Below are 25,587 nucleotides of genomic sequence, written 5' to 3' on the forward strand. Positions count from 1 at the left end.
ACATGACTTTAATGGGCTACTTGATACAGGTGCTGAACTTAGCATCATATCTCGTCAAGAATGGCCAAAACATTGGCCGTTACAACAAGCCACTCAAACGCTTTGAGGCCTAGGAGTGGCGACTAATCCCTATAGAAGTGCAATGGTATTAGATTGGAAAGATCCTGAAGGATGTGAAGGAACTATACAGCTATATGTATTGGATCATCTTCCTATAAATTTATGGGGACGAGATGTCCTAGATCAATTAGGTTTGACATTAACAAATAACATCAATCCTAATGCGCCCACTACTAGGGCTAGACAAGGTTTTAGGAAAGAAAAAAGATTAGGAGAACAAGAACAAGGTATAGCAGCACCAATTCAAATAGATCAAGGACTAAATAGACATGGATTGGGTTTTCAGAAAGGGCCACTGAGACAACCAAAATTACTTGGAAATCAGAAAGACCAATGTGGGTTCCTCAGTGGCACCTGACTAAAGAAAAGATACAAATAGCCCATGACCTGGTCAAACAACAATTAGCGGAGGGACATATACAACCTTCTGTATCTCCCCATAATACTCCCATTTTTGTCATTAAAAAGAAATCTGGTAAATGGAGATTATTGCAAGATTTAAGAGCCATTAATAATGAGATGGTTATTATGGGACCTGCTCAATCAGGGATTCCTCAATTGTCTGCTTTGCCAAAAACCTGGTATGTTTTAGCTATAGATATTAAAGATTGTTTTTTTTCAATTCCAATTCATCCCGAGGATAGTCCACGTTTTGCATTTACTATCCCTGCACTAAATCATGAAGGTCCTGATCAGAGATATGAATGGAAAGTACTCCCTCAAGGGATGGCTAACAGTCCAACTATGTGTCAAATTTATGTTAACAAAGCAATCCAGCCACTTAGAAATCAAAATCCTGAACTACAAATATTTCACTATATGGATGATGTATTATTGGCACATAAAGATAAAAACACATTGCTAGAATGTTATGCCACACTTACAAATTTATTAAAAAATTATAATCTAGAGATAGCAATAGATAAAGTACAATTAAATTTTCCAATTAATTATTTAGGAGTTCTATTATCCTCAACCATGGTCCGTCCACCAAAAATTCAAATACGAGTAGATCAACTCAAATCACTTAATGACTTTCAAAAGTTATTAGGAGACATAAATTGGATAAGGCCTTATTTAGGTATACCAACAGGAGAGTTGGGACCTTTATTTGATATCCTAAAAGGTCCATCAGATCCAAATTCACCCCGAATGTTAACGCCTGAAGCAAGAAAGGCATTAAAAATCATTGAAACATATATGGAAAATATGCATTTGGATAGAATTGATATAAGTTTGCCTTTATTATTTATTGTACTACCAACAAAAAATATTCCTACAGGAGTATTTTGGCAAGAAGGTCCATTATTATGGATACATTTATCTTATTCTCCTAACACTATTCTTACTAGGTATCCTGAGGCTGTAGGACAATTAATACTCAAAGGAATAAAAGCAGCAAAGGGAGTGTTTGGAATTTCTCCCAATAAAATTATTACTCCATATACTATGAATCAAATTGATGAGTTAGCTAATGAGTTAAATACTTGGGCAATAATCATGTGCAAATCTAATGTTTCATTTGATAACCACTTACCATCTAATCCTTTATTGTCTTTTTGGTCATTGCATCCTGTAATTTTTCCAAAAATGACAAGAAAAACACCTATCATGAATGCTCCAAATATATTCACTGATGGGTCAAATAATGGTACAGCAGCAGTAGTTACCCCTGATCAAACTTTTACATTTTTAGTACCCAAACAATCAGCTCAAAAGGTAGAGCTTAATGCAGTTTTACAAGCTTTTGTGATGTTTAAAGATTCTGTATTTAATTTATTTTCTGATAGTCAGTATGTAGTTAATGCTATAGTATCTCTTGAAGATGCTGGTAGGATTTCCCCTTCTTCTACTGTTTTCTCTTTGCTTTCCACTATACAAAGTCTAATCTGGGACAGAAAAGATCCATTCTTTATAGGACATATCAGGGCACATACAGGATTGCCTGGAGCCCTTAGTTTGGGCAATGATTTAGCAGATAAAACTACACATGACATACATATTTTCTCTACACTAGAAGAAGCTATAAATTTTCATAAAAAGTTCCATGTCAATGCTAATACTTTACAAAAGCGTTTTAAAATAACTAAGGAACAAGCTAGACAAATAATAAAACAATGTCAAAATTGTGTGACCTTTTTACCACAAGTTAATCTTGGAGTCAATCCTAGAGGATTGATACCTAACCATATTTGGCAGATGGACGTCACACACTTGCCAGAATTTGGAAAATTAAAATATTTGCATGTTACAGTTGATACTTCTTCCGGATTTTTGATGGGCTCCCTTCATGCCGGAGAAAAAACTAAAGATATTATAGCTTATTGCTTACAAAATTTTGCCACTGTGGGCGTTCCAAAACAGTTAAAAACAGATAATGGTCCTGGTTATACTTCTACCTTTTTTAAACAATTTTGCTCATCATTTGGCATTACTCATATAACAAGAACCCCATACAATCCACAGGGACAAGGCATAGTTGAAAGAGCTCATCAAACTATTAAAATGTACTTATTAAAGCAAAAAGAGGGAATTGGAAAGGGGTATATATCCCCCAAAGATAAACTTAAAATAACCCTTTTTACTCAAACTTTTTAAATTTGGATTCATCAGGGCTTTGTGTTGCGGAAAGGCATATGTATCCAAAAAATGTACATAAGCCTAAGGTACTTTGGAAGGATATTCTAACAGGACAATGGAAAGGTCCTGACCCAGTGATTGTCTGGAGTCGGGGATCTGTTTGTTTCCACAGGGAGAACAGCAGCCGATTTGGATTCCAGAGAGACTAACCAAAGTGATTTCTACAGACCAAAAAGAAGATGATTTGACTCAAATCCATAACAGCTGATATCCAGAGCTCTAGCTTGGCTAGTCTTACATCTGCGACAGTGATTAACCAGGATGCTTTTTTCAATATCTATTTTATTATTGCATTTTTCCACATCATAAAGTTCTATTTTATTTTTTGAGCTCATACAGACCTAGGTTAATGTTGTTCTGATCAGTTTTATTTTTTGACTGTGGAGTTTTTAAACATTGCAATGGAGATTTCACCTGTGGAAAGCTACAAGGCCTTTACTATTGTCTTATGTGTTGTATGTTTGTGTGCACTCTTGTGTTTTGTGTTGTATGTCTGTGTGTGCGTATGTCCATATATCATATATGAGGAGCGCTCATGAAAAAATGGATCCGAATTTTTTTTTTATTCACGTGATTTTAATGGTTTAATTTAAATTGGGTAAATAGCTGTTGAGGATTGTTTTAATATGTTTACTAATAAGGAGGTTAACAGATCTGTTTATTTACTTTCACCTTTCCTTTTCATTATATTTAATAATTCTGTTCAGGATAATGTAAGTTGTTCAGAAAATTGTTTTCTTAGGACCTGTTGGAATGTTACATTTTTTTTTAGCCATCATTGCCAGAATTCCTATCTTCATCCCAGTGCCGGTGAAGACAAAGATAAAACCAAACTACAGCTTCTTTGATAGCTATCACAGTAAACTGTATAAACTGATGCATCAATGAATAATAACAAGTAATGCTCAATCAAGGAGTCAATTTACTTTGGGAGGAAATGGACATATTGATAGATTCCTCCGCTTTGAACTGCTTGCAGAACTTGCCTGGACTATGTATCACTTGTATACATTGTGAACTATCTGTTGGTACAGCGAATTGTGGGAATGCTGGAGTATCTTTGCTGATGGTGTCACCGGTGGTACAATTTTTCAAAGGAGCCGTCGATTGGCTTAGAGTTGTGGCATTTCTGTATCCTCCTCACTTCTGCTAGTGATGGTCTAAAATTTGGGGGCCAACAGAGGTGAGGCAAAGAACCTCACCCCCCCACTGGCACCAAGGCCAAATTTGGGGACCAACAGAGGTGAGGCTAAGAACCTCATCCCCCCACACACTGGTGCAAAGGCCTATCCACAAGTATGGCTGTATGCTGGACTGGTAGTCAGTGATGGGTATGATCCAATTGCAGTGGTACCAACCTATGACAGGAGGCTGACGCCTAGAGGTCAGCTCATCCGATGACGGGTAAGGACCATATGTTGTATTGGACAACCTAACAGGCATGGTCCCTAAGCCACATTGCTTGTTGTTTAATTAAACAGAAGGGGGGAGATGCTGAGAGCCATAGCCAAGTAGGAATGATGCATGGCATTTTTGGTTGAAAGGTGACACCAGCAAGCCATTGAGATGATAATGATTATGTTAAGGTGTGCATTCAATTGGAGATTAGACCCCTGCTGTCCGCCATGGCCTGCTACTTTGGAGCTCTCTCGGGACTCCCGGAGAGTTCCCATTGGTTGGGGAAGTGCAGTAGGAGGGAATTCCGGAGGAGGGATTTCCTGTTGGAGTAGTGTGTCCCGGGAGAAGGCCCTGTGCGTGGCATTCACGGGGGTTTTGGAAATAAAGTTTGTTCCTGCTTGAGTGGCTCATGATTTTATGCCTAGCCAGACTGCGGCAGAAATATAATATCAATGAAAAGAAAGTATAAAAAGAAACCAAGTACAAATTCTGTAGTTAAAATACATACAACCTGACATGAAAATTCCATAGACAAACTTAAAAGCAGATACAAGCCTCAGAGAGAAAGGAATTAGCAAATTAGAAGGTAGATGAGTTGAGATTATCCAGTATGAGGAACAGAAAGAAAAAAATGAAGAATAGAGAAAAGATACCTTTGCTAGTTTGGTTCAGCATAGGATTGGAGGTGCTGTCCAAGGCCTTTGGGCAAAGTAAGACACTGGAAGACGGCTGGACTGGAAAGGAAGAAGGAAACTCCATTTGTAGATGACCTGAATTTAGATACAGAATAGTCACACACACACACACACACACACACACACGTTTTAACTAATAATTTGAGTAGAGTTGTAGGGTATAAGATTCCTTTTTCTTCTGTAGTACTAGGGATTGAACCCAGAGGCATTTTACCACTGAGCCACATCCCAAGTCCTTTTAATTTTTTATTCTGAGACAGGGTATCACTAAATTGCTTAAGGCCTTGCAAAATTGATGAGGCTGATCTTAAATTTGCAGTCCTCCTGCCTCAGTCTCACAGGTTGCTGGGATTACAGGTATGTGCTCCTGCACCCAGCATACAAGATTTGTATTTTAAAATCAGTTGTATTTCTGTTCACTAGCAATGAATAGTCCACTAACAATTGTTATCCTTGGAGATTTCTAAATTGCCTTTTTTGTTTTCTCTTTGGGTCCTGGGAATTGAACCCAGGGCCTCACAAATGCTAGGTAAGTGCTCTGCCACAGAGTTACATCCCCAGCCCTTGTTCTTATTTTATTTTCTTGTTTTTGGGGAGAGGGTACTGGGGATTGAACTCAGGGGCATTTGACCACCGAGCCACATCCCCAGCCCTATTTTCTATTTTATTTAGAGACACGGTCTCACTGAGTTGTTTAGTGCCCTATTTGGTATTTTATTTAGAGATACGATCTCACTGAGTTGCTTAGTGCCTCACTGTTGCTGAGGCTGGCTTTGAACTCATGATCCTCCTGGCTCAACCTCCCAAGTCTCGGGGATTATGGGTGTGCACCACCACACTCAGCTTTATTTTATTTTGAAACAAGCTATCACTAAGTTTCCTGGGCTGACCTCAAACTTGTAATTCTCCTGCCTCAGCCTCTGGAAGTTTAGTATTACAGGTGTGTAACTGCCCAGTCTCTTAATTCCCTTTTGATTTTTGTTTCAGAAGCCATAGGGATTTCCTCAGTAATTGTGTTGTTCATATTAAATAGTCATATCAGGTATTTCACGTTTAAAAATTATTATTACAAAGTTAACCAGACAGTAAGTATCTATTTAATCTATGGATAGTTTTTATTTGACTCTGATGATTGACTGAAAGCTCATTGTAAATGATAGACCAAGGTCTATCACAATATAGATGTGTTTCAAAATGAATATTAGATTTCCTGAAATGACCATCTTTGAGGCTCTGGTGCATCTTGGGCCATTGAAGCTCTGCCTCAGCCCGCACCTCCTGCTGGCTCAGAGCCTGCGGGTGAGCAAGAGCCATTACAGGCCCTCCTGAGCATGTGCACAGCCTCAGTGTGTGTCTTTGGCCCCTAGGATTCCTGGAACGTACTGGAGCTTTTGCCATCTCCTGTGCACATCTCATTTCCCAACTTTTTCTTTTAAGCTTTTGTTGGTTTTTTTTTTTTTTTTTTTTTGGTACTGGGCAGTTACACACCTGTAACACTGAGCCACACCCCCCCCTGGTTTTTTTTTTTTTTAAATTTACTTTTTAGTTATAGGTGGACACAATATCTTTATTTTATATTTATGTGGTGCTGAGAATTGAACCCAGTGCCTCATGCATGTTAAGTGAGCGCTCTACCACTGAGCCACAACCCCAGCCCTGCCAGCCCTGTTTTGTATTTTATTTAGAGAGAAGGTCTCACTGAGTTGCTAAGTGCCTTGCCATTGCTGAGGCTGGCTTTGAACTTGCGATCCTCCTATCTCAATCTCCTGAGCTGCTGGGATTACAGGCGTGTGCCACCACACTTGGCTTTATGTTACTTTTTGTTTGCAACTGCTATTGTTCATCACCTGCCGCCTCTCTCCCTTGTCTTGTCCCCTCTGTCCTCTGAGCTGGTAGCCCTACATTGAGTCCAGTGAGAGCAAATGAAGACGAGCTGTCAGTGGGGTCTCTCACAGGTCAGGGGCTGCTCTCCTTTGGGAATGATGTTCTGAGTGATGCCAATCCTGAGCCCTTGTCCTGGAAATGAGGGCTGTGGTTTTTCTAGGCTGCCTTGGCGATCTGGACTGGGTGCTGGGACTGGACTGAACTAGGATATCACGAAGTTGTGTTCTCAGGCTTCAGCTGACTTTTTTGATATTCCTTGAATTGCTGTAAGCCTTTGGTTAGTTTGCAGAATTTAAAAGGTTGGTTCTGTCAGTTTTAGTCATTTAAACTTTTTTAAAAAATTTATTCTATGGAGGGGTGAATGGTCATAATAAGCTTCTACTGTGAAATTTTTTTTAAGGTCTTTAAAAACAATCATTTATTTATTTATTAGTTGTAGTCAGACACAATACCTTCTTTATTTTATTTATTTATTTTTATGTGGTACTGGGGATCAAACCTAGTGCCTCACATGTGCTGGGCGAGTGCTCTACCCCTGAGCCACGACCACAGCTCTTAATTTTATTTTTGAGATGGGGTCTTACTAAGTTGCTGAGTCTGGCTTTGAATTTGTGATCCTCCTGCCTCAGCCTCCTGTCACTGGGATTATAGGTGTGTGTCACTGCGCCTGGCAGTGGTTGGTGTTTTTTGAGAAGTAAAAATATTTGATTTTGATAAAATCCAGTTTATTGTTGTTATTATTTTGTGATAGTGATTTCTGTGCTTTAGGGAGTTAACTTTTTGTGATTGGAAAGTTAATTTCTTATGTTTTCTTCTCAAAGCTTTACTTTTTCATCTTTTATATACAGTTTATGATCCATCTTATTTATGGCCCAAGGCTAGGGTAAGGCTCATTTCTTTTCTCCACTTTTATCAATTTTTGGCAGTGGTTTTGAGAAGTTACTCCTTTTGAATAGCAGTGAGTATTTTTGTCACTGTTTCAGGTAAACCTCTTGTATGCGCTGGTCTCTTTCTGAAGCCTGTCTCATTGCAACAGCGTGTATTTGTCTTTAGACCCCTCTGTTTCTGTCGAGGTTGCTGGAGCTTTAGCTGTTTTGCAAGCTGCTGGTGTAAGACTCCTAATTTTTTTTCCCGCTCTAAGATTGTTCAGCTGTTAGATCCCTTTGCTTTTCTGTGTACATTTAGAAATAGGTCATTGATAGCTACAAAACATTGCTGCAGTTTTTATTAAATTCTTAGGCCAGTTTGGAGAGAATTGACATTGTAATCTTGAGCCTTCCAATTTGTGGTTATGGTATACCTCTCTATTTGTTTCACTTTTTTTGGAAATCTTTTGTAATTTAAAATATAATGGTCTTACAGTGATCTTGTGGGTTCTGCTTATCTGTTTGTTTATAAGGTGTCAAATATTTTACTTATTAATTAATGAGGAAGCTAGTATGGTCTTAGGAGTGGTCCAAAGGGAATTATAGGTACTGCTTATTTATCATCAGATAGGGCGTGCTGAAGCTAATTTATGAATATTTGCCAAACTGGGGTCACCGGTCCAATATCCTCAGGCCTATAATAATTTGCATTGTGCAGTATAGAATTTACCAAATTGTAAAATAGCTTTTAAAGGTGATGAAAGTTAGAAATAACCATGTGCAAGCTAGACAAGAGACCAACTCATCTTTTTCCCTCCATATGAGTTTTTCACTTTGCCTGCTTCTGTGTGGTTATAAGTCTTAGGAAAGATTATTCTAGGTCACAAAAGAAGGCTGGTAGATAGGAAATGTAAGTCTAAATCTCAGTAGATCTGACCTTAGTATTTATGTAGGTATATTAAGAATATTAATATAGCATATAGGCCTTTTATTTGGTTTTGAAAAATCCTAGGTCTGTGCAGTTGGTCAGTTGCCAAATTGACCTGTGGAAAGCTTTATAGGAATCTTGGCTTGGATTGTTAAAAGCCACTGTTCTTTGAGCTCTCAAGGCTAGGGACCCAATAAACTCCTTACCTCAGTTCATCTGCCATTTCTGTACATTTGAGTGAATTACCCTGATGGTTGTCTCCCAAATATCTGAAGGTTTCTGGTCTTCCAGAATGTGCCCTTACCACCTGTGAGGCTGGAACCCTGGAAGAAGGCACTGGGGCAGTTTTTCCTGGGGGGTAATAGTGTCAAGGCTGTCTCAGTGCAGCCATCTTGGACCCTCAGAAGCAGCCTGCTGTGCTTCCTTGAGCAAGAGTTGTTCTCAGTGACACTCAAGGGAAGGCAGTGGTTCTTGTTCAAGCTGTCCAAATGGTCATGCTGCCACGGAAAGCGGGAGGGCGGTGGGGGGTACTCGGAAGGGCTCCTAAATTCTGGAATGTAAGTAAGGGTCAGATACCACTTAGAATGTCTCCCTTTATTTTTATCAAAGCTGAATTCACTAATTCGTTGTAGGTTAAAAAGCTTTAGAAGAAAGCATAATTGCTCCCTTATGTATCCAGAAAATAGAACATAAAACCAACATCCACAAATGACCTCAATAAAATTTCCCTCTTTAATTCATTCAGTTCTGTGTAATTAATTCTTACTCGGTTACATCTTGGGTTAACAGTCTCTTAAAACCGTGTGCTTCTTTACTAAAAAGAGCTCAGAAGTCTTATCTCAGTTTGCTGATGTGTCTGGAAATAGTCTAGTGTCGCTTCTGCAGCCTGTGCCCTGTGTCACTGGTCGGAGGCCTGTGGTATCCCTTGCCTGAATGAGCCTCTGCATGTGCCCTTCCCTGTTGAGCATGGGAGCCCTGGTCCGCTGTTAACACCGAACTTCCAGGCAAGTGTTGTTAGAGCGAAGCAGAAACTGTCCAGAGATGACGGACTTACTGCCAATGGTAATTTATTACCGATAGTTTTCAAATGTGAAATGTCTGATATGGTTTTATAATAAGAATAATACGAGTGACGAGGAAATTGAGTTGTTTCTGTGGCATCCAAAACAAAGATAAAAAAGGCAATTAAAAAATTAGACATAATATCACTAAGGATACTGATTAAGCCTGTTTCAAAGAAGTTCATGGTTGTTAATGTCTGATTCATCGAAATGGATGAACATAATTTTTGTAGTGAAAATAGTCTTGAGGTACAACAAACACAGAATACTGAGACAAAATATTCCAGGAACATTCGAAAGGCTATCAAACGAGGAGATTCAGCAAGCTGGGGGAGTCCCCAGCTCCCCTGCCCCGCTTTTTTTCATGGAACATCAGAGCCTCATCTGAAAGGCTGCCCTCCTTGACCCCCAGCCTACATGATGCTAGATTCTGATTAAAGGAAGATAATAGCTTAAATTACACCTTTACTTTTGAGCTTGTGGTCTTTGACATGGAAAAACTTAACCGGATTATTTTCTGAGAATTTTGCTTAGTGCTTTCCCTGAGATTCAAATGGATCCAGCATGTGAAGGCAATCACGGACCTCTGGGACTCTCAGCTGAAGTGCTATTCTGGAATATGCACTGATACCATTTTGCCTGTGCCAATCCAGCCTTGAGAAGGCTGATGTCTCTTCTGATCTTATGACTCTTCCAACACCACTCACTTAGCAATCGTTTTTCTCATATCTTCTTATGAAGAGATCTTGCATACCTTTCGGTAAATTTAACCCTAAGTATTTTGCATTGCCAATGCTATTTTGAATAGAAGTTTACAAATGTTGCTTTAGGCTATTAACTGCTAATATATGAGAAACGATTTTTTAAAAATAATTTCTATTAAAGCAATAGTGATGTTTGCAGATATAGACAATTTTGCATCTTTTTTGATCTTTATGCCTTTTGTTTTCTTTCTTTCTTTCTTTTTTTTTTTTTCCCTTCTTCATGGTGCTGAGGATTAAACCCAGGGCCTCATGCATGCTGGACTGGTGATCTACCACTGAGCTGTATTCCCAGCCCTGTTTCCCTGTTCTTAATGTAACCCACTGTTCAGGACATACCAGCATAGGGCTGAGTGGTAGTGGTTCTTGGTGGTGAACTTGGTGGGTGCATTCCCTGTTTCACTGTTGTATGTTTTATGGATACTTATTTTTTTTAAATATAGAAAAATTTAAAAAGACAATAGATATTTTTAAAGTTAAGAAAATAAGAATGACCTGTCAGGGCTGGGGTTGTGGCACACTGGTAGAGCACTTGCCTTGAATGTGTGAGACACTGGGTTTGATCCTCAGCACCACATAAAAACAAATAAAACAAAATAAAGGTATTGTGCCCATCTACAACCCCCCCCCCCAAAAAAAAAGAATGATCTGTCATTCCAACATACAGGAAATCTCCCTTAACAAACTTAAAATACAATAGTGTGCTGTCAGATTTTTTTTCCCCCTAGGACCAATTTAAAAAAAAAAAAACATTATAGGAAGGTATAATACGGAAGTAAATATTTCTTTTTTTCTTTTTTTAAAGAGAGAGTGAGAGAGAGAGAATTTCTTTTTTAATATTTATTTTTTAGTTCTTGGCGGACACAACATCTTTGTTTTGTATGTGGTGCTGAGGATTGAACCTGGGCCGCATGCATGCCAGGTGAGCGCGCTACCGCTTGAGCCACATCCCCAGCCCCAGTAAATATTTCTTAATCCAACTTCCAGGTCTGCTGGACAGAAGTAACCTGCTTTAATGGTTCCTTTGCCTTCCTGACTTTATGTTTAACTGAGATTTTAATGTGTACATCTGGATTGCCAGATGTAATGGCCATCCACTTTTCTGTCCAGATACTGGCCATTGTGCCTTTATCGTAATTATTATCTCTAGACGTTGTCAGCTTTACTAGATTTTTCAAACAACTGAATTTTGACTTTGTGAATGCTCTCCATTGTATTTTAAAAATTTCCTTTGGTTTTAACATGTGTTTCCTCTGCTTGGGTTATTTTGTATACTTTCTAGGTAATTGTGGGATTCATTGAGAACTGGAAGGACCAGAGCCTTGGAAGAAGGAATGATCTAGCCCCTGTTTCATGGGAATTCCTCAGCTTTGTCAGGTTCAGGTTCAGTGAGGGGCTCTTCCTTGGGTGGTCTTCACATAAGCCTAAGGAATAGGCTTACTGGTATTAGAAATACCAAGGTGCTGCAAGAAGTTCAACATGTGCTCGGAAGTGGGTGGTTAAGGCAGACTTTACTTCTGCCAGAAGGGCATGCCACTGAAGCTGGCTAGCAAGTGCATTTGGATAAGCAGTCTGCCTGCTTGTATCTTTGATGCAGTGTTCCCCCTTGCCCTATCAGGAGGAGCTCGGGGTTACAATCTCTGTACTTGACTAATTTTAAAATTAGGGTGGGCAAAGGAAAGGGCTAAACATAAAAATGGCTACAATTGGATATTTACATCGCAGTTATGGCTAAATACTATGTTCTGAAAATGGATCATTGAACTTTCTCATACTGGTACAATGTGAAATTGTGCTGTCAGATTTTTTTTTTCCCTAGGACCAATTTGGGGGCCAGAGAAGGATATGGGAGAAACTAAGGTAAACATGGTGGATTGGATATACATCTCTGTTTCTTATCTTCTTGAAACCTAATCCACAACAGTAAAGAGAATTTGTTGTAAAAGGCAAAAGCTCAGGTGGGCATGGTAGCACATGCCTCTAATCCCAGTGACTTGGGAGGCTGAGGCAGGAGAATACAAGTTCAAGGCCAGCCCGAGAAACAGTGAGATACTACCTCAATATAAAGACAAAAGGACTAGGAATGTAACTCAGCACCCCTGAGTTCAATCCCCTGTACCCCAAAACAAACAAGAGCAAAATCTCATGTGAATAGGGAAAAAGAAAAGAAAGCAACAGTGTCTGTCCTTTGGAAGGTAGAATATGTATTAGAAGAGTTGGCAACGGACTTGAGAAAACCAAGTGCTAATTTGGGGAAGGCGAGAGCCAACTTGATTGATGCCGCTGAGTTTTCCCACAGCTCAGGAGCTGCAGCATCCCATCCCTCCAGACCACAACGATGAATAAGAATTATTTGTGACAGACTTGGTCAGCTGAAAGGTAGGCAGCGCCCCAGGGCTCTCACCAGCTCAGTGCCCTGGCCAGGCTGCTCTGCCCAGCCCAATGAAGACTGGAAGGTCCTGGGCAGAGGGTGATGCTGCTGTCCCTGTGACAGTGCTCTTGAGGGTGGCCTGCTTCCTGGAGGTTGGGAGGAGGCGAATTGCATGTGACTGATGCTGAGGTACCAGCCCTTGTCCTGCTTGATCCAGAGCCTTGGGAGATAGATCTTGTCCACTGATCAGACGACGTGGCCATGTCAAGAAGGAGTACGCAGTGGTGCTGAGACCTCTCAGCCCTCATGTGGGGAACTCTGCTGGATCCGTGCCTGGAGAGGTGCGCCCAGGTAAAGGAACTTAGAGGAAATGGAAATTACGCAAGGACAAAGCTTGAAGGAAAAAACCTTTTGTAAATATCCCCCGAGAAATAAAAGAAGGTATTTTAACAGGCAAAGAATTCTCCGAAAGAAGAACATTAGGTGAACCAGGAGAGCCCTGGGAAATCAACACTGAACAGATGTGGGAAGAAAATCAATGTACGTGTTGGGAAGCTGAGGAAATTTCCCAGAAAGAAAAGCAAAAGGATGAAGTGAGAAAAACAGAAGGTGAGGGTCGATCCAGGTGGACCACGTTCAGACAGTACAGCAGAGAAATGGGAAGCACTTGACCTTGAAACAGTTCCAATATTCCCTAGAACTCGGGGCTGAAGACTGAAGGGGCCTGTCAGTGGATGAGAGTTGGCAATGCGGGCCATCACCAAGACACATGTTGTGAGGCTGTGACTGCTGGGCAAAGCCCCTCTGCTGAGCTCTCAGAGGATGAGAGTAGAACACAGATTCATCTGGAGTCAGAATGGGCTTCACCCTGTCAGCAGCATTGTCTGAGTCTAGTAGAGACTAGAGCAATGTCTTTAGGAGCTTGTAGGAAAAGAATTTTCATCTTTTTTTTTTTTTAACAAAGTGGTTTTGCTAAGTTGCCCAGGTTGTCCTTGAACTTGAGACCCTTTTGTCTGGGCCTCTCCAGTGCTGGGACTATGGATGCATGCCACAGTGCCTGGCACTCAACCTAGATTAACAGTCAGTGGGAGAGCAGATTTGTAAAGTCTCAAAAAAGTGTCTCCCTCATATCCTTTTCCAGAAAGGTCCTGTTGGAAGAGTGAGTAGCTGATGAAGAGGAAGGGCTTGTGTGCAGGGGACAGGACCTTCCTAACCATGGGAGTAAGAACCTGAGATGCTACCCATGCCCCTGGCAGAGGGTCCTCCTTTGGGCAGAAGGCAGGCTTGAGGCTGAAACTGATAGACAACCTGGCATCTCTGACATCTTGGGAGCAGATTTGATAGTTCACAGAACTCAGGGGGGCATTGGTAGTAACTACACAGACCAGCACATGAAAAGCCTTCATTAGTTTTGGAGAAGACACAAAGTAGTGCAGGAAGTGGAAATAATCACACTTTGCTACATGGCCTCTGTGCGAGTGGATTGATTCTAGAACCAGACGAGAACTCTCCGGTCTTGGGGTTTAGCTGTGTCATTGACAACATTGATGGGGCGGGGGGTGTTCCCATGGTTTGAGGACAGTGGTGAGGAGCAAGAGCTGAGTCCTGTTCATCCTGGGAAGTTGGAGGTGATGCTTCAAGAAAGCTGCAGTGCAGTCTGAGAGGAAAAGTCATTCCCAGTGGGCTTGGCTTAGAGGACTCCAGTGTGTGCTGCGAGGGGGGGGGACTGGTACAGGAGATACAGGGCAGCAGGGGCTACTGTTCTCTGACAGACCTAGTAGGCTGACTCTTTACTGTGTCACTTGGGTAGAAATGGCTCTACAAATGGGAGGAAAGGAGAGTCTACTGCCAGTGTTGGGGTGCCAGCAGGGGCTGCTATTGCAGCCAGAGGTGTACATTTAGGTGCCTACTCTCCTTGGTCCTCCTGTGTGCACAGACCATTGAGCAAGTGTTCCTGTGAGTTGCCTGGTACTGCAGCCTGTGTCCCTCTGACCTGGTCCTGCAGGGCCATGAGGGTCAAATGCAGCATAGTGAGCAACTGCAGGTGCCTGTCAATGCCCTGAGCTTGGTGGTGCCAGCTCAGTCCTCCCTGCTACCCATGAAGGTGGGCTTTGCTGATGTCAGACTCAGCAAGCAAATGCAGCAAGGAGAATTTGCCGCCATCCTAAGGATACAGCTTACCACGTCAAGGTTGGGGCTGGGTCCTGAATGCCCTGCCCACCAGGGTCAAGGAGCTGCGCCTTTAGTTTGCAGTTGTCATGTGGGAAATGATATAGCCATCTCAGGCTGTGTGAATTAACAAGACAATTCTTGTGAGGTTTGGGTACCTGGTGCTGAGTGGTGCTGAGTAAATGGAATCATGCAAAATACCTCATGTGGCCTTTTTTTGCTTTTGTGTCTTGAGGAGACAAAGTGCTCCCTGAGAACTCCTGGTCTTGAGCTGTGCAGTGCAGTAAGCAGATGATTCTGGCTCAGCATTGCTGGAAAGTCTGCAGGATGCTGCCCTTCACAGCCTTCTTGAGGCCTAAGTTACTTGTTTCCCAGAACATCTGTTGTTGGGGAGACAACTACGTGAAGCCAGGCCCACAAATTTACCATGATTCACTCTCAGGGTAAGCAGGTGGGCAGCTGGGTTCAGGCATGTTGCACCCTCACGCACCTGTTCACCTGGGACACACGAGATATCCCTTCTCCCTCTGCAGCCCCACCTCTGAGCCCAAGCAGTGTGATGTTCACACCCCGTTGCTCTCCACCTTTTGTTAACCCGAGGCCTCCAGGTAACTGGAGAGAAGCAGATCAGGACCTCTGAAGCCTCCTCTGGCCTCTTCTACCTGTCCCTCACTATCCCATGAAGCTGGGATGGTTTTGTAGGACCTTGGTAAGGGTTGTTTCTGCTTCAGAGGATAGTGGGGTGGTGAGAGCAGCCTTCACAGTTAGGTCATACTCTGCCTCAGCAGCCACCAATGATGTGCCACCCAGAGACTCGGCTGTCTCATCTGTCCAGCAGCCACGGGACCCCTGTCCTTCCTGCTTGAGGGTTGTATGAGGCACTGTGTGGCCGGTGGTGTTTGTAACATGCCAGTAACTGAGAACTCTAAGGATGTGCTTTGGGATTTAGTTGAGTTTCAGACTCTAGAGGTACCTAGAGGTGCCTTGGACCCTGCACCCTGTAGGTTTCCACAGGAGTTGGGAGCTGCCCAGTGGTTTTCTGTGTCCTGAAAAAAATATCTGTCCTGCTTTCATCTGCCTTATATTTGGCAGTTCCCCTTGCATTTGAGGAAAGCAGTGCCTGTTTTCTTTGAAAAAGGCCAGTTTGATATACAAAGGGCACTGCCGCAGGGGTGCCCCTGGGTGAATTCCGTGGCTGTGCTCACTCGGCCCAGGCTCAGCATGGAGAGTGGCTGCAGTGGACCTAAGAACCCAGGTTCCGTTGACTTGTCTGCTGCATTTCCTCTGGTCTCACACTGTGTGTGGCATGTGCCCTTCACAGTGTGACGGGTGGGTTCTGTTCTTTCACTGGAGCCCTTGGAAGTGCCACAGCAGTGGAGCCCAGACCAGGCAAACCTGGTGACTGCTCACTTCAGCCGCAGTGCCTTTCTGCCTTGTTCATGTGTCATTGAAGCATTTCCTCCTGTAACCAGGGGGTGCTCTTGGGGGCAAAATGACCACATGTGTGCATGCGCACGTGCATGTGTCTGCACTTTGGTTCCGGCGTCATGGAAGGCAGACTGGCCTTTTGGCTTTCTGCTTAGGAGCCTGGTTTGCTCTTGCTGCTGCCTCTTGGCTGCGTGGGCCCAGGCTGGTTGTCGAAGCTCATCTGTACAATGGGGACAGAGATAGCTCTGGCCTCAGGAGGCCCAGTGAATGTCCTACTTGCTGTTTCTTTTCAAGTGAGTGTCGGGATTCTTAGAGTCTTCTCTGTAGTTCTCTTTTCCCCTGAAAGCACAGCAGCGAGCTACATAGGGTCCCATGGAGGCACCGTTGAGTTCTGCCTGTCTTGGCAAATTATCTGTCTTCCAACAGTGATCTTGGAAATGCTGAAAAAAGGAAGCTGTTCTGCTGTTGAGCGCCTGTGCGACTGTCTGCCATGGCCACGGGCAGCCGTTCTCCTGTGTTCTCTGCTGGGGGTTGGCTCCATTGCTGTGCCCAGCCAGCTCCCTGGTCTTGTACCTGATCCCCCTCCTCTGTCTGCCTATCACCCGGTTGATTCTGTCCCTTCAGCATCTCTCAGGTCACTGCTCCTGGCCCACCCCTAGTGCTGTCACACCGTTTATAAACCCTTCTCAGTGCAGAGCCCACCTGATGATTCCTATCTCCCTCTGGGACTTGCAGCCCTCTCGGCACTCCAGCACTGAGGGGCCTTGAGGAGAAGCACTGGACCTGCAGTTCTGTGCAAAGCCATTTCGTCCCCACTCATCCTGCAGTGAAGTCCTCATTTCATAGCCTCACTGCCTGCGCCTGCCCTCTTCTCCATTGCTGGGTGTTTGGGTTGTTTTCTTTTCCCTGCTACTGGCAGCACTTGGGTGAACCTGGGTGCTCCTCTCCTTTTACAAAACCTCTAGAATATGGCTGCAGAGGTGAGCAGTCTAAGCATCTATCCATTTAGAATCAAATCTGGAATTCTGACCGCAGCCCCCCATGCGCTCTGTGCCTTCTGCCTCTCCCTGCCCCAGGCCTGCTGTCTAAGCCTTCCCAGGGTCCGCCTTTTGTGGCTCTGCCTCAGGACTTTGGTCTCCCTACACCCTCTGCCTGGAGTCTTGTTTTCTCGCATCATTCACATAATCAGAGGGAAAAGAGTCTTAGGCAGCTTTTGTTTTTGGAGAGAATCACAAATCAGGATGTGGCATCCTAGTTCATTACTCTCACTTAAAGATGCATAAACCAAAGTTCAGGAAGGTTAAGTAAGTAGCCCAGGGCCACACAGCAAGCTCAGGGCCAGCCTGCAATCACAGTTCAGCTCTGCCTGTATGTGGCTTTTGCTTTTCCACAGTTCTGAGACCTTTTCTCTCCTTTTATTACTCAGTGAGTTCAAAGAGAGCATCTCACTAATGATGGCTTCTTTCTGAGTTTCTGTATCCGGTAACGTCCTTTGTTCACACTGCTTTGATTGTTTCCCCAGCAGCCAGATTGACTTGATTTTTAACTCACTGTTCTCCCTGATTTCCTGCCTCTCCCTGAAAGAAATCCTCAGAGGTAGAATAGTTGGGCCTCAGGTATTCGAGGAGGGCTTTCCTAATGCTTAATGTTAAAGGCATGGTGAGAGTAGGACTGTCAGGAACCGTGCGCTGGGATCTCTGAAGTCACAGTGTGATTAGTGTCCCCATCTGGCTCCCAAGCTTACTTCCAACCACAGTTGTATTGCCCAGAGTGAGTCACCGTCGTATGGGATGTCTTGTTTCACTTTGCACCTTGGATACTGCTGTCCATAGTAGATGGCCTCCCATTCTGAGCTCTTGTGGCTCCCCTGGGCACTTTGGCCCCACGAGCTGAGCTTGCCCCTGATGTGGAGGGAGGGTTCTGCTGTTCTGCTGACCCCAGTCTCCAGCAGCTCTGGCCATTTCTGTGCAGGTACTTTGTGCAGCACTGCTCAGGTAGGTGTCAAGGATGTTCTCCAGGGCCACGTTGTGGGGATCCTCTGTGGGGATCCTCGGCTCAGGTGAGAATCTGGTCTTCTGCCCAGACCTTTCTCCCAGCCTTGCTGCACTGGCCGCATAGCAGTGTGATGACACTGTGTAGTCTCAGGCCACCAGTGCTGTCCTGGAAGCCCAGCCTGCTGTGCGCAGTTGCGCAAGGCCTCTGTCCCTGCTCCTGTTCTGAGCTCCTCGCTGAAATTGTGTTTGGGGCTGTTATCCAGCTGCTTTCTGAATGTTTAAAGCATTCAGAGGATCAACTTTTCCAAAGAGTGAGGGAAGTGGGAGAGAAATTACAGCATTTGTTTGAGAGGTTCTAAGAGCTTTTTTTAGCACGAACAGTTCAAAGCGCGCCTCTTGTTAATCAGAGGAGTGTTCCAGCATCCCTGCGGTGGTCACACTGGCTTAATTGGGACCCAGGCTGCTTTGAAGTCCTTTTAATCCTTCCTGAGCCGGGAGAAAGAATTCGAAGGCAGCAACTGTAAATTTGAAATTTCTTCATTTTATTTACATGTGTCTGGGGACCCATGAGGCTCGTTTGCCTGAAGCAGTTAAGCCGCGTTGCTGGCTTTGGACAGCTGATGAGATCTGGACCTCACGAGGCAGGGGGTGGGAGGCCAGTACCTGGCAGAGGAGCTGCGAAACCACAGCTGAGTGAGGACAGAGTTGCAGGGTCCCCCTTCCTGCTCCGCCCTGTCGCTGTGCGCCTCCCTGTGGTCCCCAGAGTCACTCTGTCTTGCCCTGCCTCCAACAGCGAGCCCTAGTCTGCTGCAGCTCCTCAGGGTTGGGAGTTTGCCACCTCACAGAGCCCTTATCTCCACCCCGTTCCATCCTGCAGAGCTGAAATCCACACATTTGTAATTTTGTGCCAAGGCTAAAGGTGTTGGTTCATTGTGAAGTCACCTGGGTACAGAATTTGCTCTTCCCAAGGTCGTGTGCCCACTCCATGTTGCCGCCCGCTGCTCATGGTCTAGTTCTTCCAGCTCCACAGAGGTGGCATCCAGGTGGTGGGGTGGAGGGAGGTGGACCCAATGGTGGCAGCGCTCTCCTGGCTTTTCCAGGCAGTGTCTCTCCTGAGCCATCTGAGTTGTTGGTTTCTCAGTCAGACCTGAGTCTGTAGCATTCCCTGAGCCTGCCAGTGTGGCGCTGCACGTTTGCATACTGTGAACCACACAGGTGTGGGCGTGGCTCTCTGAGTGTGTGCAGTTCCCCTTGAGACAACACGTTTTCTCTCTCCAGGAAGTTCTTTGGGTGGAATTCTCCTGTCACCCTGCAGCTACAACTCAATTTCACTTGACCTGGAGCCTCTGAAAATTCTTCCCCCTGAGCTTGCACTGCTCACTTCTGTGTTGCTTAGTCTGTGGTAGGTGTCACCTTTTCAGACATGGTTCCTGACCGCCTGTGAGGATTGCACACCTCACACTTGTTACCTGCCCTCTTCCCCCGCTGGTCTTCCTTGGGAATGTAGTGCACATTGGGTTCGTCACAGTGACTGCCTGCCTGCCTCAACAGGTTGGGAAGTCTCCAGGTCTGTGTACGTGTGTCAGAGAGTTCTTCAGGGCTTGGGACTAGCCTGAAGTGCTCGCTGGATTTGTTGAGTGAGATTGCCTCAGATGCAGGATGCCCAAGTCTGTCCATAGGTGCTGCTCGTGAACCAGGGTTGTCCTTCCCATTATATTCTAAGAGTTGATTCTCCCCGCCCTCTGGCCCCCCTGCAGGGGTTTTACTTCTCGCTTACAGTCCACCTGTTCTTCCTGCTTCTCTGTGAGGTTTTAGACTCTGGTTCTGTCATCAAACAGATTTACTCTCTTTGTTTTGTTATTAGAACCAATAAACCTGTCATCTATTAGTGCCCAGGCAACTGGTAGAGGTGTGTAGGGGTGGTGTTGGACACTGTCTGAGAGACAGAGATCATCACAAAGGCTCACAGAGGGCTGGATGTCCCTAATTTGGTAGTCAGGTTGGGAGACATGATCCTATTTCACGGATTAGGAAGCTGGGGCTAGGATGGGAATTGAACTTGAGCCTGGCTCACTCCAGGGCATAGTCTCACTGCTGAGCCTGGCTCTCTTTTGACATCCATTTTCCAGAAGAGGGGTTGAGACTTGGAGAGGTCTGCTGATTGGTTGGAGGCCATGTAGTTGATAGCCAGTGGAGTTAGACTTTGAGCACTGGCCTGGTTTCTGAATCTAAGATGTTAGCTCTGTTCCACCCCCACCCCTTTTTTCAATGCTTCTGAGGTTTGTGGAGTCTGTTTTTTGAAAACGAGTGTAATCTGTGTGTGTGTTGTTCTCTATGATTCCTGTGGTCCAAATGCTGCAGTATGGGGCAGGTGTGTGTGGGTGGCAGGGTTGTAGCTCTGGACACATGGCTGACACATGGCTCTGACCAATATACTCTGGTCTCAATTCTGGAAAATTCAGATAGATCCTGCAGCACCATAATTCTCATACTAGTAAGTCATTCTTAATTTTTCTTTTTCTTTTGTGTTTTTTGGTACTGAGGATTGAACTTGGGCAGTCAACCATTGAGCCACATCTCCAGCCCTGTTTTGTATTTTATTTAGAGACAGGGTCTTGCTGAGTTGCTTAGAACCTTGCTTTTGCTGAGGCTGGCTTTGAGCTCATGATCCTCCTGCCTCAGCCTCCCGAACTGCTGGAATTACAGGTGTGTGCCACTGTGCTTGGCCCCATTCTTAACTTTTTAAAAGTTCGAAGTGTATTTCATATGGAAAAGTCTGTCTTCAAAGGCCCCAGGTGGTCATCTATGTGCCTACACTCAAGCTAGGGGCAAGAGGTGTGGCCTCCACCCACCACCACACTGGCATCTGTTTTAGGGTGGCCATTGCTATTGTCATTACATACTTTAGATCTGTGAAGGCTGCTTCAGTGTAACAGAAGTCTTATTTCTTTGAATTTGAAGGTGGATCCTTTGCAAAGTCTTAAAGACAAATCCTTGAAACATTGATGTTGAATCAGGCAAATTGACTATGAAAGACTAAGAGGAAAAGTTGTAAAATCTAGGAAGACTGTAGGTGTCCACTTCAAAGGAACCAACCTAAAAGTCATGAGTTACTTGTTGTGTGTGTGCTTTATGCAAAAATATAAGGTAAAGCTCTAGTTGACCTGTATTTGAAGAAGACATTTGCAGCATAGGGAATACTTGTGTATTTTTATGTTTTAAGATAAGACGTTTGAAACACATGTATCATTCAATTCCCCTCTTAACCAAGCACCTTTTGGGATCAGTTGCCAGGCTTAATTATTTTAGGTAGGAGGCCTTTCACTAATACATCATTGTCCTGTTTATGGTATTACCTATACACAGGTGAACATTTTTAAGAAATGATATCATTGTTTTGTGGTAAATGGTCATAGTTAGATTTCTATGCATTAATTTGCTGTGGGAATAATTTGTTTTCTTTTTTACGAAATTTTCATTTAGCACCTGATTCTGCAGTACAAGGTTACAGTGCTGAGCTTTGAGAAATTATTTATTGAATAGCTTTTATATGTTTCCTTAGCACAAAATATTTTACACATTTTAAAGGTATCTAGAGGTAAATCTCTCAGGTCATTCTTGTCCTCTTCTGCTGGAAGCCAGTGTTATTTCTTCTTCATCCTTGAGTATAATTCAGTTACAACCATGCATATTTTTTCTTTCATACAAATGGCAGCATAGAACACTTACATTCTGTTTTTTTGTGTTTTTATTTAGCAATGCATTTTGGAGATCTTTCATTTTAATATGTAGAAAGATTCTGCATTCTTTTGGTTTTACACAGATACTGTTGTATGGGTGGGTGACGTTTATTTAATCAGTAACCTGGACTTGGAATCCAGTGGTCTGAGTTCACACTTCTCAGAGCTGAGCTGCATGATATTGCTCTGGAAAGGTATCATGATTTTTCCTTCATTTCACATACGTTTCTGGAAGCCTGTGATTGCGCCAGTGAAAAAAACAGAACAAAATGTAAACTGTCTCTTCTTTTAGGAAGCTTTCATTGTAATTGAGGGAGAATGACGATAACCTGACAGGTAGAGTGGGTATCTGAGGGTGGTGGGCTTCGGAAGGGATGCAGGGAGAAGCTAGGGGGTGGGGTCCACAGTTTCAGATAGGATGCTCCAGAGGTCCAGCTGAAAACTTGGTGTCCTGTGACCTAGAGGTGGATGAAGGAGTGGGGTGTGTGGGTATCTAGGGGAAAGTATTCTGGAAAAGGGACATGAAGGTCCTGAGGCCGAGTGTGACTGTGCTGTTGGCTTTGGAAGGCAGCAAGTCTAAGAAGCAGCAGCTTGCTGCTTCCTCCTTCTCAGTTAGTTGATGTGATTTTGTTTCCATGTGAAAATCCTTTTGTGGTTCGAGGTAGGGCCTTCCAGCCTTCGTTGCTGGGGGCCTTTGATTTTGGATGGGCCTGGAGGGAGGCATGGCAGGCCACTGTACCTGAGATAGCAACCAGCCCTGAACCGTTCACAGGGCTGGAGTGACCTTCTGTGCTGGAGGGAAATGGGTGCTCTGGAAGATTTGTCAGTGGCCTTGTCTATCAAGGCCCGGATGTTACAGAGCAACCCTGTACCCAAAGGGTGAGGTGGGCTAATGCCCTTTGTTGAGTCTCCTGAAGTCTGGGTAGCTATGACCTCAACACCAGACTGGGACCTCCTACTCAGTGGCCTCAGGGCTGCAGGCAGTGGCCACAGCCCCTGCAGGTGGCCCTGCCAGAGCTGGCCCAGGGTGAAGCCACTTGCACTGCTTAGAGTTAGTCTCTCCTCCCCAGGAAAGCAGTAGTTCCCTCTCCCCAGTCCTGGGCACCGCATACCAGCCACATCAATGTCAGATCAGGGTGACCTGCATCCCTTTTCCCAAGCAGTTATGTTATATTATTGAGAAAAGTCTGGGCTGCCTTCAGGGGTTTGCAGCCCTCAGTTCTTGCTATTCCTTTGATTTTTAGCAAAAGTATTTGCTGTCTAATATTTTCCGTTCATTCCTGTTTTGGCATCCTTTTTGCAAAAGCAAAAAGCCCATCTTGTTTGTGTTGTGTTCCCTCCTTTCTGTTTGGGCCCTGGCTGAAGCCCAGCCCCAGCAATATGGTGGTTATGCCCTGCGGGTTCCTATTGTTTGGAAAAAAATATATAATAATAACACCTCGGGAGAAAGCTCAAGGTTTCTCATTTGGTTTTGTGGCTGTTGGTGCTTGATTCACTTTAGGCTTCGGTATCCTTTGGATCTGGTGTCTTTCAGACTTGGGGGAACTGGCACTTAGGCTTCCGTAAGTGCTGTGGCATCTGCTATAGGACCTCAAAATAGCTGCGGCTGCAACTGCCTTTGCCTCAGGGGTAGAGCAGTGGGCACGATCCCCCAGCCCTCTTCTATTCTGCACACAGCTGAGTTTGCGTCAAAATTCAGCTGCAGATGGAACAAAAAGACTTTTTCCCTGAAAGCCCCCGTTAGGATGTGAAAGGCTTCGCAGCTGAAACTAGAGTTTTCCGCAGCAGGTGTCACACAGCCTGGGCTGCAGTTGGAACTGTCACTTTCTTGTCATCTCTGTGTCGGAGGCTCCCGAGGCCTCAAATGCCTCCCACTTTGTAGTTGTGAAGTGCAAGTTTCAGAATGGACTGTCGGTGTTATTTTTAGGCCATAATGGCACTTGGCGTGACTCCTTCTAGTTACAAGCACTTAGCTAATCCCTGGAGCGCCCCGGGTAAGCATCTCTGAGTAGCTTTAACCACACACAGGTCAGGAGGCTTCCAGAAAATAAACACTCTTCCTGCCAGTTGGAGGTGTGTGGGCCTCTGGTCTTTGGTTTGAGATGCACGACGGCTGTGACTGTGCAGAAATCCTCCATGATCACGTGGACTCACCTCCTTACGTGGAGCTCAGGACAGGCGACAGGAGGCCCAGCTCTGCGCTCTCTTCTCCCAGCCCTGAACTTGTTCTGAATCCAGGGTTTCTCGTGGTTTGTCTCCCTTCTTTTCTGTGTGCCCTTTTCTCTGCGCTCTGTCTGGGCTTCTGCTGGGCTGAGCAGTGTGCACTTGGCACCCCGTATCGGCCAGGCTCCCTGCTCCCCAGCCTGGGGGCTTCCGGCGTCTTTCCTCACCTTCTGAGCCTGCTGTGGCTTTTCCTTTGTTTTTGTTTGTACTCATACATGTAGTACATGAATTCTCATTGTAAGCAGTTCACAGAGGCACATGAAGTTAAAAAGACTCCTCAGCCTCCATCACTAGGCCCTGCTTGACATGGAGGTAAACTCCAGATAAACTTGGGGTGAAGCTTTCTAGGGGTGTTCCATACATCTTACTTATTTTCTGTGTACTTAGAAACATGAAGTTGTGCTTGTGGATTGGGTGTCTAGATGGAGTCACGCTGGGCCTGAGCCATTTCCTGAGTGTCTGTGCTACTGGCCCACTTGGGTGTCTCTTCTGCCGGAGCAGCCTCTCAATGTGGCTGGGCTGCTGTGACAAATTCACAGATGGGGCTCAGAGCAGAAGTTTATTCCTATTGTTCTGGAGGCTGGTGTTCCGCCTCTGGTGAGGGCCCTTCCCACCTTGCAGATTGCTGCCTCTGCTGTGTCCTTGCATGGCCAGGAGAGAGAGACTGAGCAAGCTCTTGGTGTGTCTATCAGGATGCTGACCCCAGTGTGAGGACCTCACTGTTCTGACCTAACCCTTATCACCTCCCCAAGGTCCCATCTCCAAATCCCATCCTGTGGGAATAGGGCTTCTGCATAGGAACTTCAGGAGGACAGAGTTCAGTCCTGAGTGTCTGAACCATGGTGAGGGTGGCTTACCTGTACCTTGCACTTCTAGGGCCCTGCCCATGGGGACCCCAGATACTCTGTGGTCCAGGGTCAGTGTCTCCCCCTGTATAGTGTCTTCAGTGTTGGCCTGAGAAATGGCAGTAAGAGAGGCCACTGCTGTGGAGGGTGGCCAGCAGCACTCTCCTTGTAGCTTGCTGCAGGTTCCTCCTTGCATGGACAGCTGCTTTGCTGTAGCCAGAGTCATGGCCTCCGTGATCCCTGCAGGGGCTCTTCTCACCCACTTAGTGAGGTGGAGGGACTCCTTGGGGGACAGGGCCATGGGTTGGCTCATACCACATGGCCCCATAGCCCTGTGCTTGCTGTGGTGGGTGGAGAGGAAAGCAAGATGTGTCCTTGGCCTTGGGCTTGTGTGCCTCCTACCATGCCATGTTGAGAGCTCTTGCTGTGCACTCCACATGTGTGTCATGCTACTTGTAAAGCTA

General features: G+C 44.7%; 1 protein-coding gene across 9 annotated transcripts in view; it reads left to right on the plus strand.

Moving 5' to 3' along the window:
* The window catches only part of Mad1l1 (mitotic arrest deficient 1 like 1), a 352,396-nt gene that overhangs the window by 46,256 nt on the left and 280,553 nt on the right, over positions 1–25,587 (plus strand). The gene's annotated exons all lie outside the window — the stretch shown is intronic.

Source organism: Marmota marmota, unplaced genomic scaffold, assembly GCF_001458135.2.
Source record: "Marmota marmota marmota unplaced genomic scaffold, marMar, whole genome shotgun sequence".
NCBI lineage: Eukaryota > Metazoa > Chordata > Mammalia > Rodentia > Sciuridae > Marmota > Marmota marmota.